The following is an 18,079-nucleotide window of genomic DNA, read 5'->3' as shown; positions in this document are numbered from 1 at the left end:
TTAAGGGAAATGAGTACAGATTGAGGGTAAGGATGGCGGATAAGGGGAAATGATTACAGCTTAAGGTACTCCTAAACCCGGGCTGAGGCATATGCTGATAATAAATTATTTCCATTAGACCTGGTGCTTTATAAGACCTATTTTTATAATCTTTAATGTTTTTCCCTTCAATGTCACAATTTAACCCCTAAATTGAAGGGTAAAGTTGCAGTTTTCATGCCTCAGTACGGAGGGGGGATTATGGACTAAGGACTAAGTTGACAGATTAAGGGTAAAAATGACGGATTAAGGGAAATGATTACAGATTAAGCGAAAGGGTGACGGATTGAGGATTGTGGTGACGGATTAAGGGCAAAGGTCGCGGATTAAGGGCTATAATGATGGTTTAAGGGTGATGGTGACGGATTAAGAGCAAGGATGGCTGATGAAGGTCAAGGGCAACGAATTAAGGGCTAGGGTGACGGATTAAGGGATAAAGTGACAGATTAAGGGTAAGGATTGCGGATTAAGCGAAATAAGTACAGATTATGGGAAAGGGTAACGGATTAAGGGCTAAGTTGATGAATTAAGGGTAAGGATGGCGGATTAAGGGAAATGATTACAGATCAAGGCGGAGGTAAACGGATTAAGGACTAAGGCGACGGATTAAGGGTAAGGATGGCGGATTAAGGGAAATTATTACAGATTAAGGGCAAGGATGACGGATTAAAGAGGAATGATAACAGATTAAGTGAAAGGGTGATGGATTAAGGATTGTGGTGACGGATTAAGGGCAAAGGTTCATTCCTCTTTAATCCGTCATCCTTGCCCTTAATCTGTAATAATTTCCCTTAATCCGCCATCCTTACCCTTAATCCGTCGCCTTAGTCCTTAATCCGGATTAAGGGCTATGGTGACGGTTTAAGGGTGATGATGACGGATTAAGGGGAAGGATGGCTGATGAAGGTCAAGGGCAACGGATTAAGGGCTAGGGTGACGGATTAAGGGATAAAGTGACAAATTAAGGGTAAGGATGGCGGATTAAGGGAAATGAGTACAGATTATGGGAAAAGTTAACGGATTAAGGACTAAGGTGACGAATTCAGGATAAGAATGGCGGATTAAGGGAAATGAGTACAGATTAAGGCAAAGGGTAACGGAGTAAAGACTAAGGCGACGGATTAAGGGTAAGAATGGCGGATTAAGGGAAATAACTACAGATTAAGGGAAAGGGTAAAGGACTAAGGTGACGAATTAAGGGTTAGAATGGTGGATTAAGGGAAATGAGTACAGATTAAGGCAAAGGGTAACGGAGTAAAGACTAAGGAGACGGATTAAGGGTAAGAATGGCGGATTAAGGGAAATGAGTACAGATTAAGGGAAATGGTAACGGATTAAGGACTATGGTGACGGATTAAGGGTAAGGATGGCGGATTAAGGGAAATGATTACAGATTAAGGGCAAGGATGACGGATTAAGAGGAACGATCACAGATTAAGTAAAAGGGCGACGGATTAAGGATTGTGGTGACGGATTAAGGGCAAAGGTCGCGGATTAAGGGCTATGGTGACGGTTTAAGGATGATGGTGAGAGATTAAGAGCTATGATGACGGGATAAGGGCAACGCTGAGGGATTAAAGGCTTTCGTGACAGATAAGGGGCAAGGGTGACAGACTTGGGTCTCTGCTGACATATTAATGTTTATGATAACGGCTTAAGGGCAATAGTGACGGATTCACTTCACAAATCACCATGCAGCGCAGATGACAGCTTCTTCAAATAATGTACATCTTTGTCTAAGCTTCCTGCACACCATATTGCATGGTAATATATCGTTACTGTATTCTGCAATCCTGTTTGAAAGATTTCTTAACAAAAACACCCCTGCAGTTCCGTAGCAAGCTGCTAAGGGACCCAAACTTACCCCACTTCTTTCTTACGTGAAATTCAAAAGTGGGGTAATTATGCAAAAGGTTTTAGTGAAAATGTTCTTTTCAACTGAAGGTACCACCGGAAAAGTGCATTCTCCCAAGTGGGTGGGTTTTACAAAAATATTCCATTTCAGAACAGTCAGTTTTTAAGATTTTGCAGGGGATAGAGATGAAGTGAAATATGACGTATTTTAACCATTTACTTTACAACTGTTACCTTTCTAGTTATGTAATTTCCCCCCACATTAGTTACACTGAAACGCAAACTGCTGAACAAGCTAATATTTATCTCTAGTTTTTGTCTGATATTGTTCACCTTGACTTAGCTTCCTAATAATATAAGAATGAAATTCCAATCATTTCCTTTTGTGGTATTTTCAATGAGTATTTTCTAATTAATTATGCAAATAGGTAGCTATTAGCGTCATTGGACATATGTCACATGTTTGAGAGTCCTATTTTGAAAGGCAGCAGATTTATAAACTTTCCTCGCTAATTATGCAAATTAGCTCCTGATTTGCATAATGAGTATTCGATTATGTAAAGCATTAATCAATCTATCTACATGTAATAAATCAAGACGATCCGTTGACCATAAGTCTAGTTATTCATGTCCGAAGGTCAAAACAAATAAATTAAAAACACCCGCTGCGGCTCCAAACAAGCCGCTAGAGGGCCAAAACGTACACAACTTACTTCATGTGGCATGGACTATCTACCACACAAAAATCATGACCGTAGCACCTGCAGAAAATTTGACCTCAAACTTTGGAGCTCTGCTGCAGTACCTTACGTGCCCGCTAGGAGGCCCATCGTTAAACTTGACCTTCTCCTTTAATAAACTTATCTATCCACTAGATATCGTGCACAGCCATCAACAGCTTCTCGAGTTATCCTGTCAACAAGCAAATACGCATACATAAACAGCCCGCTGCAGTAACACAGGAACATGCCAGGTGACCCATTTTTGAACTTGACCTCTGTTACCACAATCTTTACGTACACACCAAAAATCAGATCCATCAACAATACATCGAGTTATGTTGCCTACATACAAACACACTAACATAAAAAGTCCAATGGAGCACTTTAGGAAAACGCCAGGTTAACCATTTCTGAACTTGACCTTCGTTTCCACAACCGCCACTTACCTACCAAAAATCAGCGAGATCCGTCAAAGTTTTCTCGACTTATGATCTCGACATACATACGGACCCACTTTACAGCTGGCATAACCGATAACATAACCTTCCCGCGAAGGCATACCTTCCCGCGAAAGCATACCTTCCCGGCGAAGGTAATGAAAGCCTTTGCAAACCAGCGAGACTGGTCCGGGCGCTAAAGTCAATGACCAGCAGAGATCATTTGTACGTAGCAGGGCTCAATTCACACGGGTGAACAATTATGACTGGTTAGATAATAACAGATAGTTGATATAACCTTGGGTGTGTCCGGACTTATAAAGCAGAGATCACTTAAGTCGCAGGGTTTACCGGACTTGGGTGTGTCCGGATATCATAAAGCAGAGATCACTTAAGTCGCAGGGTTTACCTTTTTGAAACGCTGCGTTACACCACAATTTCCTATGGCCTACTCCTCGTCACCATCACCCTACCGGGATTATGATTTTTTTATAAGGAAGTTCTCATTTGAATAATTTTGATTAATGGGTGATGTTCTCCAACCAATTCAGACATGTCCAAACTCTCACATTTTGCGAAGACATTCGGATTCAAGTTATGGATCACATGAAGCTTTTTGAAGAGGTGTCAATAATCAGTGAAGAGCAGCAGAAATAACAAGTCGTAGGCTTCGGTGCACAATGGCGAATAGCGATGATTGATAGAACCAAATACCAAGCAGCTGAGTCACGCAACTGCTCAAGCTTAAGGGGATCGACGGTGATTCGACGGTCATTCACATCTGTGCTCTCTACATGGTATGACGCATTGTTTGTCGGGGGGCGTAGACAAGTGTTGAAGCCTGAGAAGGCGGACAGATCTGGGGTTTGCTGCTGACCGCGGCCGCGGGAAGATCAGTTTGGAGACGTCCGTATCTTGGTTAACACTTGTACGTTGGTACAAGGGGGTTTAAACCTTCTTGGTCTGTACAAGATCCCGACCAGGAGAGTCCAACAGCCCACAACTGTAAGTTATGTACCCCCATTCCACTTGATGGCTCTGTCACCGCGCTCTCACTGCGACCTAGAGCGCAGTGAGAACGCCGACCTTCCCGAAAAACGTGCTCAAATGGAATCTCACTGGCTACCCAAGGGTCTGGATAATTTGCAGTCGCAGAGAGAGCGCCCTAACAGTGATGGATGTCACTCGAAACGTCCGGAAATAAATCTCCGAATTTTTATCGAGTTGTAAAGTTTGAATTGTCTTTATATATTGTTTACCTGGATGTCTAACCTTCACAAACGTAAACCAAAACATGTTAATACGCAACTCATGCGGACTTGTATATACGCACAAGTGTGACATGGGCTTTACTTCATCAGTCACAGGGGACGCGCGCGCCTCGTCGGTTTTTCACTGCCGACTTATCCATCGCCTCCACCAGGCCTCCCTACAGGGGTACGGATCGTAAATTTCGGCAAAAATGTAATATTTGGCCAGGAGAGTCAGTCCACGGGAAGGTTACATCCCTCCCTCCGGCTCGTAGGAAATCTAGGTCCGATGCTGAAAATAGTGTTTGTAGCGTTTGTGTTAATAGCTGTTCTTCAATTTCCATCCTTAGCAACTTACTTTAATTCCTCCATTGTGTTGACTCACAAATTGACCTGGAACTCCAGCAATTATCCCATAGGGAAAAATACTTAAAGGAGTCCTAAACTCTAGAAGGGAGTGATATTTTCGACTAGATTATGTATCAATGAATACAAAACCAGCCGACATTTTACAGAATTCCGCTTGTGGTGAATTACACAAGGTGTGTTTTGTAAAATAATATGTAACTCACTAAACCCGTGCAGACCCTACCCATGTATTCCCGATACGTATACTAACTTCCTTCACAGTGAATATTTTTGGCATGAATGAGGGGGGTTAAGCACAATAAGAAGGCCAGTTGTTAATAAGATATGAAGGAACACATAAAAAGACAAATTTTTCTTAACCCCCCGACATTCTTTGTGTAACCTAACTGTTGTCAGGCCTTGACAGGTACATTGTATTTAGGCATGGGCTGAGGTTGTTTAATTCACTTAACTAGAAAATAGAGGATCACCTGGGGAATTTAGTATACTGTAATAAGTATTCATTTTTACTTCCTTAACTTTTTTTGGGAAAGTAACTCCCCCCCTGGAGTTTAGGACTCCGTTAAGTCAAGGGATGATTTCCATCATGCATCACCCCCCATGGGTCTTCATGAAGGGGAAACACTCAATTCATGGTTTTTAAATGGTTCATATGCATGTATTAATTTGTTTATCTCTGAATAATTTTTTACAATTTTTTTATGTCGAGCCCACAGGCATGGGCTCAACATATTGTTTTTGTTCATGTTCTTCCTCTTCTTCTTCTTCTTCTTCTTCTTCTTCTTCTTCTTCTTCTTCTTCTTCTTCTTCTTCTTCTTCTTCTTCTTCTTCTTCTTCTTCTTCTTCTTCTTCTTCTTCTTCTTCTTCTTCTTCTTCTTCTTCTTCTTCTTCTTCTTCTTCTTCTTCTTCTTCTTAATCTTCTTCTTCTTCTTCTTCTTCCTCTTCCTCTTCCTCTTCCTCTTCCTCTTCCTCTTCCTCTTCCTCTTCGTCTTCTTCTTCTGCTTCTTCTTCTTCTTCTTTCAACCTGAAATTTGGCATGAAGGTAAAAATGGCAAATACCCACAGGCTTTTTTTTCATTTTTTGAAACAGGCCTTAAAATCATTTTTATGGAGGATTTTTGGGGCATTTTAGGCAAAGATTAAATGTTCGGCTCCTGTGTCCTGGTACTACAAGCAAATGACCTGACACTCGGTACAAGGATGCCTTGAAAATGCCCGTACAGGAATTCAACCACATTTCTGGTTGACATCACTTCAAAATGCCTCATTTTGGGGCCTTTTTGGCCTATCTTCAGACCAAAAACCGGCCAAAAGTGCTACCCCTGTTACACGTTCTATTTAAGGTTCCGCGCGTTCCATTTGCTGCTGGCCAAAGAATCCATGTTCTATCTAAGCTAAGGTTCCGCGCGTTCCATTTGCTGCTGGCCAAAGAACGTGTATTCTTTTCAGGTTACCTGAGGTCATGCTGCAGGAAAAATGCAAGCCTTTGCAGTAAAAAGTTGCTTAACTATACGGAAGGCTCTTGGAGTCTCGCAGAACTTGAAGAGAGAATTTTTTGCACGAGTGATTTTGGAACAGTAAATTTATGCATGGGGAGGGAGATTGGCAAAGTATGTTGCCTTTCTACATGTAGTTCATATTTCGACTTGCCCAGGTATTATTTTGGGACAGCCCACTACTTGCATGAGGAGGAGTATGGACGAAACATGCTGTATTTGCTCAGGGGCAAATGACGGCCTTTCTAGTTGATTTTGTATGCGTAAAGATTAGGTCTGTAATGGATGGCTCTTTATGAGATTTGGTATGTAGGTAGTTTTTGGCAAAACAAAGGACAAACTTAATTATGGATCACCTGGCGGATTTCTATTATACTACAGCGCTAGCAGAAGTCCGGCTTTCATATCTAGCGTCATGTACATGCTATGGGAGCGATATTTCGATGGTAGACAGCTCCTAGGATGGCAATGAGGTCACGTCAGTTTCGGCCCGGCCCTCTAGCAGCTTTTTTCGACCTGCAGTACTTTATTAGGTATCGCGTGTGTGTACATGTGTGTGTTTGTCAGGGCATGTGTACCTATCAATTGTCGGACACGGACGCCTTAGGGCTGTTACTTTGAAAGACAACGACGCAGATCCTTCTGCTCTGATGCGTAGCACTAACCTTTTGAATCACAAGGCTGCATTGGCGATGACCTTACATAGGTAACTGCTCGTTACCAAGGTCACCTACGGACAACAAGGCAATGTCGGTGCACCGCGACATGTTAGTGGTGTTCCTCAGCTGAATTTCCCACGTGCATGGCAGCATAGAAATGTCGAATAAACATTCTTGTAAGGCTAAGCTTTGGTCCAATTTACATATGCATTTTTAGGCACACTCGGAGCACACTCAGCTGAAGTCGATTTTGGACTGTGTCAATAGAAATACTCAACACTCAAGTACCCTTTTCCCGGACTTGATTTGAGTGATCTCAAAACCATACTCAAGTCGGACTCAAGTCGTGTTTTTACCTTCACTGACCTTCGTATGACCGCTGACCTGAGCATTGGCCATTGCGTAACTCGCAGGGAGTAGACGCCGAGTCGACTCCATCGAGTCCGGGAAAGGGGGACTTGAGTACCCTAGATTTCTGTTTACACTGTCCGCTGATCATGAGTCGTACCTGCGTTGAGTGTGCTCCAAGTGTGCTAGAAAATGCATGTGTGAATTAAACCGGGCCTTAATCTTGATGCCATAATTTTTCGGTGTCTATTTCATTATTTTGTGCACTATGGGGTGTAACTTGGTCCTCACACCGCGGGCGCTGCTGAGCATTCCAAGTCACGTCGCGGCCCCATGTGTAAACAGACCGCACTTGTGTCGGACTTGGGCTGAGTGTGCTGCTCCAAGTGTGCTTGGAAATGCATGTGTAAACTGGGCCTAAACCCAGCCTTTGTGAACCTAAGGTGCATAATAAATAATAATGAAAGAAGTAGCGATTGTGCACGTTAGGCATTTCTAAAACTCTCCGAGAGTGAATAGTTGGACATTTTCAGATGCCAGCTACACAAGTCATGTAGAACAAATGTTCATGTGATTGGACATATTTGCAATCGTCCCGGGCGTTCCAAGCATGTCACTGTGCAGCGGGTATTTACTTCTTTTGTTACCTTCGCCGAGAAGGTTATGTAGAGGGTAGCGTTTGTATGTATGTATGTATGTATGTATGTTTGTAACGTACAGCATAACTCGAGAAGGCTTGAATGGATTGTCTTGATATTTGGTAGGTGGGTAGGTCTTGATGAGACATGGAAATGAGTCGATTTTGGGTCCCCTAGCAGCTTGTTACGGTACTGCAGCGGAATTTCCTTTTTTGATATCTCGTGTTTTGGACATGCTATGGTCCTGATTTTTTAGTGGTAGATAGCTCTTTGGACAGAGAGTAACTGGTCTAGGTTTGGGCCCCCTGGGGGCTTTTTTGGAACTGCAGGAGCAGGTTTTGCTTCAGACTTTGAAATGGAATAACTCAGGAGGGGCCTGATGGATGGTCATGGTTATTGGTAAGTAGATAGCTTGAGTGATGATGTACTTGATTAGATACTTATTATGCAAATCGGTATCTAATTTGCATAATTAATGAGGAAAGTTTATACATCCGCCAAATTCCATAATAGGACTCTCAAACTTGTGACATATGTAACTGAGGAGGAGAGAAATATTAATAGATATCAACTATGCAAATGATGACCTCATTTGCATAATTAACGAGAAAATACTATAACTCAAGATGGGCTTGAGGTCTCGGACCGGAGTTTTTGTACGATTTCGTATGTAGGCCGACAGGCTCAGGTCGACAGGCTACAATTCCGCCAAGAAAAGTAGGACGGAAAATGTAATCACATGGGCGAAAAGCGGTTTTCTGCTGCTTTCCGATGTATTTATCGGTATTGTCCGTTGTCCCTTTATTTTGGGTAGAGACCATGGTAAATTTTGGACCCGAAAATTATCATTTTTTTACACTTTTTTTATGGAACCTGCTCGGAAAAAACGAGTTTTCCTGGGGTCACGGCATATATGCTGAGAAAGCTTAGTAAATGGTGTCTCTGAAAAATGAAAAAAATAAAAAAAGTCATGTGATAACTTTTTCGCAATCTCCGATGACGCAAATTCGGTGAAAATGCATTAAAAACGATGCTATTTGGGTCATCAGGTGAAAAAACCGCATCACCATTGGCATGGACTAATGCAAACAAGCCTTCGATGGCGGACCAACTTCACCAGGCCCCAAAATACTACAACTCACGGGCTTTTCAGGAGATACAAAAAATCTATGCACAGCTAAAACGATCACCAAGCAATAGGGGCCAGAAATCAGAGTGACGACCACGCACTTCCGGCAGATTCGGGTCATGACCCAACCCCCCCCCCCCCGTCAGATTTGAACTCCGACCCGGAACCTTGATGGATGGTCTTGATTTTTGGTAAATAGATACGAGTAGCTTGAGTGATGATGTACATGATTAGAGACTTATTATGCAAATAAGTATCTAATTTGCATAGTTTATGAGGAAAGTTTATACATCCGCCAAATTTCATGATAGGACTCTCAAACATGTGACATATGTAACTGAGGAGGAGAGAAATATTATTAGATATCAACCATGCAAATGAAGACTCATTTCCATAATTAATGAGAAATACTATAACTCAAGATGGGCTTGATGGATGGTCTTCATTTTTGGTATGTAGATAGCTTACGTGATGCTTTGTATGATTGGATATAAATATGCAAATAAGATTTTCTAATTTGCATAACTGATGAGACAATTCAAAAAGCCCGCTGTAATCCATTGAATATGCACAAAGATAACGATCCTCATTGTCTCTTATTTTCCATGTAGCCAAACGAACTGTGCCAAGTATTTAGGTAATCATTCTCACTCCTTATAACTCTTATTCCAGGTGAGCTAACCTGGTTACACGATGGACCTAAGAGTGTCGGCACCCGTGGGGCTGCTAGTCCTCATCATTATGAGCACTGGCGTGACTGGTCAAGGTTAGATTTTGTTCCAGACATTTTTCATACTAGTTGGTTTCTAATATCATTGCAGCAGTCTATAACAGTATATTACGTGAGCGTCCCCAGCATGATACATTTTTTTTACGCGCTCGAATTCACGGCGCTCCACCGCTACTTGCAAGAGAGTGGTCTGGTTTTAGGAATGAATTTTGAACACATTCATCTAAAGATGTGTTGTCGATAGTAGTAATGGCGGGAATTTTATCTTGTACAAATATGTATGCTTCTTGAAGGTGTAAATTTCGAAGTCATGATTTACATAATCAAACTATTTCATGGAGGTACATGTATGAAGTCTCCGATCCTAACTCTTATTGATTGTTTGGTTATTATCTCCATGAAAATGGAGATATTGTTTTTGGCGTGTCTGTGTGTGTGTCTGTGTGTGTGTCTGTGTGTGTGTTTCTGGACTATTGTAGTCAGCATAACTCAAGAACCTCTGGATGGATTACGATGATATTTGGTATGTGGGCGGGTGTTGTGAAGTCAAAGTTCAAGGCTGATTTTTGGCCCTCTGGTATGTGACCTTGGTACTGCAGCAGAACTTCGATTTTTGTATCTTTTGACCTGGACGTGCTGTGGTCTTGATTTTTTGGTGGCAGATAGCTTGTGATGTAATAAAGAAGTGGTGTAGGTTTGGGCCCCCTAGCAGCTTGCTCTGGAACTGCAGGGTCGTTATTGTGAAAATCGTCTATGGAAAATAACTGAACAAAGGAACAACGGATTTCCATGATATTTAGTATGCAGGTAGCTTAGACAGAGATATACACAATGAAGTGCAAATTATGCTAATTGGGACTTAATTTGCATAGCTAATAAGGAAAACATATATTTGCAGTGTTTTCCATTATAAGACTCAAATACACGTAACATATGTAGTTAATGGAAAGTGGAGCATCAACTAATTATGCAAATAAATTCCTGATTTGCATAATTAATGCAAAAACACCGAAATTCATCAAATTGGAAAATTATAGGACTGTCAATATTGCAACATGTGTAAGTAAGATAAAGGTGTTTATGATTAAGCATATATTATGTAAATGTGTAACTCATTTGCATAAATAGTATTGTTCATTGAGATATGAGGTCGCGGAACTTTTGTTTTAAGTTGTTTTAGGTTATTTTCGGCTGTTTGTTGTCAGCTCAATTTGTTTCAAATAAGGAAATGTGTCCTCGCGTTGTTTTAGGGTTGTTAACGATAATTTGTGGGACCCCTAGCTGTTTATTTAAGCATATTCTAAACAATTCAAAGGCTAACCACCTGTTTTGTACTCAGCTGTTTACGAACATAAAGGATGCCACTTGTGACAAAAACCTCTTCCTGAGGTCTACCTCCCAATTGGGGTGGCCAAATTCTTTCAACCGATTCTATCAACTCTCATTTCTTCAGATCCATGCAGCGACTACATTGTACTGAATGAGACATCGAGGAACGTCCAACAGGTGAACGATGGTAGCGCGGATAACTGTGATAGAGAGTTTAACGGAGAGTGGTACCGTTTCATGGGTCCTGCGGGAAATGTCATGCCTACAGAGGCGCCACCGGACTTGTTCAGATGCGGCACCGATGCCCCGATGTGGATGAACGGACAACACCCCACCCTGGCGTGTGCCTACTGGAGCGGTGACACCTGTAGATGGCAAACAACCATCCAGGTGCGGGCCTGCAGCGCCGGCTACTTCGTGTATAAACTTCCCGCGGCTCCTGTATGCAACCTGGTCTACTGTGGCGCGTCGGATGGTGAGTGAACCTCGTGCACAGTTTTCTAGCTTTACACTTGAGATATTCATGATACAGACAAAGGCTGTAGTAGCCTGATAAGGTCAGCCAAAATTTCGGTTCGTCTATTTCATATGTTGGAGCAAGATTAAACTTGTTTAAAATTATTTTTCATTGTTATCAATACCACGTACAGAAGTTTTTAGTATTTCAATTAGATATGCCCTTTTTATTACATTTCACTCCATACCACAGGTATATCTCTGTATTATTTCCTGTCGTTGCTTCTCCTTCTTTTTTATATTTCGATACCTCAGATATTGGTGGTAAAATCAAATAAAGTTACCTCCGCCAAGACGTTTTCGTTTTTGATGCCGCTAGTCTATCACTTTTTGAACAGCATAACTCTAGCGGCTTTAAAAGATACTGGAGAGAAACTTCCAGGTTTGATATCTCGTGGTCTTGGCCGTGATTGTTAGTGGTAGATAGCGCTTGGGGCAGAGGGAGAGTGGTGTAGGTTTGGGCCTCTTAGTCTAGTGTCTTTTTAAGAACTGGCGTGGAATTCTTTTTGTAAACTTTGGTTGGAAGAGGAGTGCTTAAGCAGAGGTTGTTGGATTTTCATTGTTTTGGCATTTCGGTAGCTTTATATATAACGGGGGGTGCCCAAACATATGACGTTTTTTACGCGCTCGAACTCACGGCGCTCCATTGCTGGTTGCCAGGGAATGGTAATGTTTTAATGAATTAATTTTGAACACATTCATCTAAAGACCATACTTTGAAAAGGCATGTATTCATACTGTTCATGGACCCTTCACGTTCCGCGTTACAAGCGGAAAACGCTGTGAGACATTTTCACGAATGTACCTTCTGATTTAATGCTACGCCAGATAGTGTGCCTAACTTATTACGCTTTGGTAATTTTGCTCTCTTCGAAAGTTGGTGATTAAGTTAGGGAAATGCAAATAAGGCTTGAAGTCTGCTATATTATAGCTTTCTTTTGACCGGAAAATTTTGACTGTGTGCACTTCTCACGTCATGTGAGAAGGGCTATATCTAGCGCATCCCAGGTCATGTTTTCACGGGAAATAGGCTACTACGCACTTTGCGCGCGGCCCGACGTACGTCTTGCATGCGACCCGACTTACAAAATCATTACGAAAAAACGACACCGCTTACATCAACAATACTCCGTCTACTTATTGGGAAATATCTTCGCCATCTCTGTATTCAGTTTCCTTTTCATAGACGGCACCAATCACATGTTAGAGCGTTACAAAGCTGTGCGTTGAATCGCCGTCCGCCACCATCGCGGCCCAAAAAAATGGCGGGAAAACAACGTCGCCAGACGGCAGCGATGTTTACGTTGTTTTCTTTGGTCGGTTTTCTTCTCAATGAACACTTAAAGACCCAATTTTTGTGTGTTTTATGAAGTTATATTTCTTATGTGTATGAACGTTGTTTATCTTCTTGGCACAGATCGTATATTTAGGTGCCGGGCCGTCTAGCTACGCAGTGACCCTCTACTCAGCGTTGCCATCATTATTGTCAAAATACTATTCTCGACAAAACAAGAAATGAATATGTACACATATGTTTTGAATGCAAACAACAATTATCTGCATGAACTTGGTTCATATACCTTCCTTATGAGCATAGGCAGTGGACACAAACATGGCGTACTTATGCATAATAAGATCACTAAAAAATCCGTCACATGTTAGGGCGCGTCATAAGTTAGGGCAACCCCCGTTATACGCCAAAAATAATTACTCAAGCAATTTGCTAAATTTTGAAACAGTCAGACGTTTCAGACAGCATCCACTGTCTTTCGTCAGTGACTAACGATAGGACTGAGAACACCAGGTTTTATACCAAAACTCTGAATAGATATGTTAATGAGGTTAAGACAATTTAGGATGTCTTGGAGTAGTCTTAATATATATAGGTTTACTTGTGTTGTCCTGGCCATTTACAGACAAAATAGTATATTTTGGTCACCTGTGTCTTGGTATTAAACCAAATGACCCGTTATTTGGTATAGGGGTGCATTATATTAGACACTTACCCAATGGAGTGCAGTCGCATTTTTAGCATACACTGCTTCAAAATTATCTATTTTTGGACATTTCACTGTTTTTAGACGCAAAATGTATATTTCATTTGTTGATTCATTTAATCTCAAGACAGTTGGATGCCTTTTAAACTTATAAAGGCTGATTTCCAAGGAACCCAAATTACATATGAAATTTGGTATGGTGGCATCAGGACACATGCCCATGTGACTTTATTCACAGTTGTGATATACGCTACTTCATAATGATTCTTTTTATTTCTTGACCATAAGTGTATATCTTGGTCTCCTGTGGGGCAAAGATCCAGTTATATGGCATGTAGTTCAGTTCAGTTCAGGTCGTCCTCATACGAGGTGCCATTCACAATGTCTAACCATGCATTTCTATCAAGCATGGCGGCTAGCAGGTTGTAGTCCTTTAACCCAACCTCCTCCTCCAAGACTTTCTTAAGTGTCAGGTTCGGTCGTCCCCTTTTTCTCTTTGCATCAGGTTCCCAGAGGAGAACTTTGGCAGCCATCTCCTCATGACGTGCTACATGGCCAGGAAGGGCCAGTCTTCTTTTCTGGATTGTTCTAGAGATCGGGGGAAGTCCATTGTACAGTTTTTTGTTTCCTATGCGACTCTGCCAGGGTACATTCAGAGCATAACGAAGCAGACGGGTGTAGTTACCATCCAGTTTCTTGGACAGAGACTTAGTTAGTGTCCATGAGTCTGAACCGTAAATCAAAATAGCCTCTACACATGCTTTAAATACTTTCTGCTTTGTGGTGTTTTGAATGGGGGCTTTCCATACCTTTGTTAGGGCATGGCATGCACCCCAGGCTTGGCCAATACGAACATTGACATCATACACAGAGTTACTATAGCTGCCTAAGTACTTAAAGTCACTAACCCGTTCAATAGTGGACCCATCTTTGGCTAGTAAGGCCTGAGGGTGGTCACTTGGATTTATGTGCATCACTTTGGTTTTTAAGGAATTGAGATAGAGGCCAATTTCCTGAGTGGCACATTCCACCCTATATAGGAGGTCTTGTGCAGCTTGGATAGTGTCCTCGAGTAGACCAATATCGTCTGCGAAGTCCAAGTCTGAAATGACCACTGCTGGGTGCCTGGAACTCCGTCTCCTTTGCAGCGTAAGGCCATCATCGGCGTTGATGGCCTTGCGGAGTGCATAATCCAGAACGATTATGAAAAGGAAAGGTGCGAGGGGATCGCCCTGTAAGACCCCTGTGTCAATCTTGAAGAAGTCAGTTTCCCCCTCTGGGGTGAGAACTGTGGCAGATGTGTTGTCATACATGATTTTGATTGCATTAACTATTGAGGTTGGTATGCCATATGCTAACAGAATTTCAAACATAGTAGTACGATTAATAGAGTCAAAAGCTTTTTTGAAATCAATGAATATGAGAACTGCTTCTTTCTGGTGGTTCTGGACTTCTTCCACAATCCTACGGAGAGCCAGGATTTGTCCTGATGTTGAACGGGAAGGTCGGAATCCATTTTGGTTTGGGCGAAGTAGTTTATCGATGAAGGGTCTTAGTCTATTCAGTATAAGGCGGTTGTAGACCTTTGCAGCCACTTGAGTGAGGGAAATGCCTCTATAGTTGTCCGGAAGTGTCAAGTTTCCTTTCTTTGGAACAGGTACAATACCTGCACGACCCCACTCTGGAGGTCTGTGACCGGCTAGGGTCTGATTACAGAAAAATGTGAGACGTTCACTGGTCTTGGGGAGTTGCCATACTTCCAAAGGTAGGCCATCAAGCCCAGGAGCCTTCCCTGGTTTCATCTGCTTAAGAGCAATGTCTACTTCATTTTGTGAAAAAGGGTTGCAACTGATGTTGTTGTTCATGTTAAACACTGGGGAAATTGACACTCCGGTTGAGTTGGACAGCGGGTTTTCGGCAGAGAGCAACTTGGAGAAATGGTTTTTCCAAGTATTGAGTCTATCCTCACCCTGGATGAATATGACTCCAGATTTCTTGCCTGACAGCTCACGGATCAATTTCCAGGCTTTCATGTGTTCCAGATCTGTGCACACTTCGAAAGATTGAAGTGTTTTGCAAATTCTATTGTCTGTAGTTTTGTCATATGTCTCTCTAAGTTTAGTCTGGGCAGCTTGAACATTGCTTGTTGCAGAACGAAGGGTGGCACGTCGTGCAGCTACAACTTCAGGGCATTCGGTTAGGTTGGCGTCCCTGGGCGGCTTGCGAGGGAGCAGTTTGGATCCAACTTCATTACAGATTCTCACAAATTCACTGTACGACTTGCAGTCTTCTGGGAGCTCAGCAAAGTTCTGGGAAATACAAGTGTCAATCTTTCTTGCCAGAGCTTCGTCGTCCCTTACTGCTTTCCAGTACAACTTTTTACGAGATGGGATTTTAGGCGCACGGATACTGAGACGTATTTTAGTAGACACCATTCTATGGTCGCTGCCAATGGGGTTGGAAGTATTGTATGCCTGACAGTCTTCAATACTGTTTCTCCACCTCCTTCTGTAAAGACAGAAGTCAATCTGTGCCAGGTTCCCTTGTAGCAATGACTACCATGCTTTCTATGATGTTCCTCATTAAGTACAGCCTAAACATCTACAACATTCCCCTGCAAGATATATGTTTTCAATGAAATAGCAGGAGTTATCAACTCAAGTCCATAACCAAACTTAAGACAAGCATGTCCCTAAGCACAGGTTTACATATTTACAGATAATCTGCTTTGGCATACCATATATACAACCCTTTACAATCAATTACTAGTACTTGAGGCCATTGTCCAGGAGATCTCCATGTCCACAGCCTTGTCTTGGGTTTCTGAAATGAGGCATTACCAATTATAAGGTTGTGCTGTTGCATAAACTCAATAAGATGTTGTCCATTTCGATTTGTTGCTAGATGGTAAGAGAATGTATTCCCTATCCTAGCATTAAAGTCTCCACCAATAAATAACATGGCATGCGATGGTGTCGATTGAACAAAGGAGCTCAGCGTGGAGTAGAAGTCCACAATCTCGTCCTCACTTCTTCCACTGTGAGGAGAGTGACAGGAAACAAGTATGGTCTTAGGGTTGCCTCTGATAGTCATTGCTACTATGCGGTCAGAGATTTTATTGACTGATGACACTAGGGGAAGTATAGATGTAGCCACTGCAATGCCCACGCCCCCAATGGTTGAGTTATTGGAGTTCTTAAGAGCAGACGAAGTAAACAGTGTGTTGGAACCCAAGTCCTGGGCAACAATGTCTGGTTCATGACCGGTATGCGTAATACGATGTTCTTGAATGCAGACAGCAGTAATCATAACATCTGTCATAAGCTTGTTTAGCTCTGCTTTAGCGGAATGGTGAGCAAGAGTTCTACAGTTCAAAGTTGACAAGATGATTGAATTACTTGGTGTTAGAAGTCCTCTTTCAGAGGTGAAATTCCTCCTAGTAGCCTTGTCAGGATGGGAGGGGGGAACTTCCACTGACCTGGAGGAGGGAGGGTTGGTGCTGGATTTAGCCTGGTCGCCACCAGCTATAATCGATCTGCCACGGAAGGACATCTTCGTGGTTTCGAATGGCTTCAGTGTTTACACTGTGCTGTGGTGATTCGCCGCATCTACCACTCCGCAGTTGTCCGCTAACTGGACTGGTTGACCCTGGCCGGCAACGTAGAATACAGGTACGTGCGCCCAGCGTCGCTGTGAGTGCTGCCGTTGGCAGGAAGAATGGTTCCAGCTCGTCCGCCAGTACTGCACATCCACCTCGCTGCGACCCGAGGCTTCACCGTGGTACGGTAGTACGTAGGTCGAGGTCACGTTTTTGAAACGTAGTAACAAAGGAAAACATCGGAGAACTCAAAATAAAATAGCTATGGTGGCACTACGCAGCCTAGCCCAAGGTACCTGAAGGTGGGAGGGGGGTACGGGCTGTGTAACGTAAACACTGTGAAAAGGTTGGCTAACCTAAGAAACAGAACGAAAAATGAACATAAGAGAACTTTAAACCCTATCTAAAGTCCAAGATGGCATGGTTACCGGGCCAACAGGAACCACCCATATCAAGGATTGATGTAAATTTCAAACCCTAATGCTGGGGGCTTTCCAAGACCCGCCATCTTGGTTTCGTGACCTCTGACTCTGTAGTATTTTATCCTATGGTACATACTTTACTTCTATTCAATTCAATTCCATACCACAACACGCAACACAGAGTCTCATCGGCTTGGTTCTATTCTATCACCGGTGACTCGCACTGTCTGTATCCACAGAATGTGCAGATGACACGGACAACTGCCACGATCAAGCAACCTGTACGAACACAGACGGTGGGTTCAACTGTACCTGCAACAGCGGCTACAGTGGGGACGGAGTCACCTGCACTGGTAAGAACATAGTACGAATTTTGTTATACATCAGCAAAACATTGTAGCTGTAAGAGTGCATACTTAACTTCTATTGAGGTCCATACCACAACACGCAACACAGAGCCTCATCGGCTTGGTTATATTCTATCACCGGTAACTCGCACTGTCTGTATCCACAGATAACAACGAATGTGCAGATGACACGGACAAC

General features: G+C 42.5%; 1 long non-coding RNA gene across 1 annotated transcript; it reads left to right on the top strand.

The window, feature by feature from the left end:
• Nucleotides 1-3,821: 3,821 nt before the first annotated feature.
• LOC136438165 (uncharacterized) lies at nt 3,822-11,335 on the top strand. The gene is made up of 3 exons (XR_010756399.1): nt 3,822-4,057; nt 9,614-9,707; nt 11,125-11,335. It is a non-coding gene; the product is annotated as an uncharacterized lncRNA (long non-coding RNA).
• Nucleotides 11,336-18,079: the final 6,744 nt, after the last annotated feature.

Source organism: Branchiostoma lanceolatum, chromosome 7 (genome assembly GCF_035083965.1).
Source record: "Branchiostoma lanceolatum isolate klBraLanc5 chromosome 7, klBraLanc5.hap2, whole genome shotgun sequence".
NCBI classification, from domain to species: Eukaryota; Metazoa; Chordata; class Leptocardii; order Amphioxiformes; family Branchiostomatidae; genus Branchiostoma; species Branchiostoma lanceolatum.
Note: the sequence above shows the minus strand (reverse complement) of the source record. Positions and strands in the feature narration are given on the sequence as shown.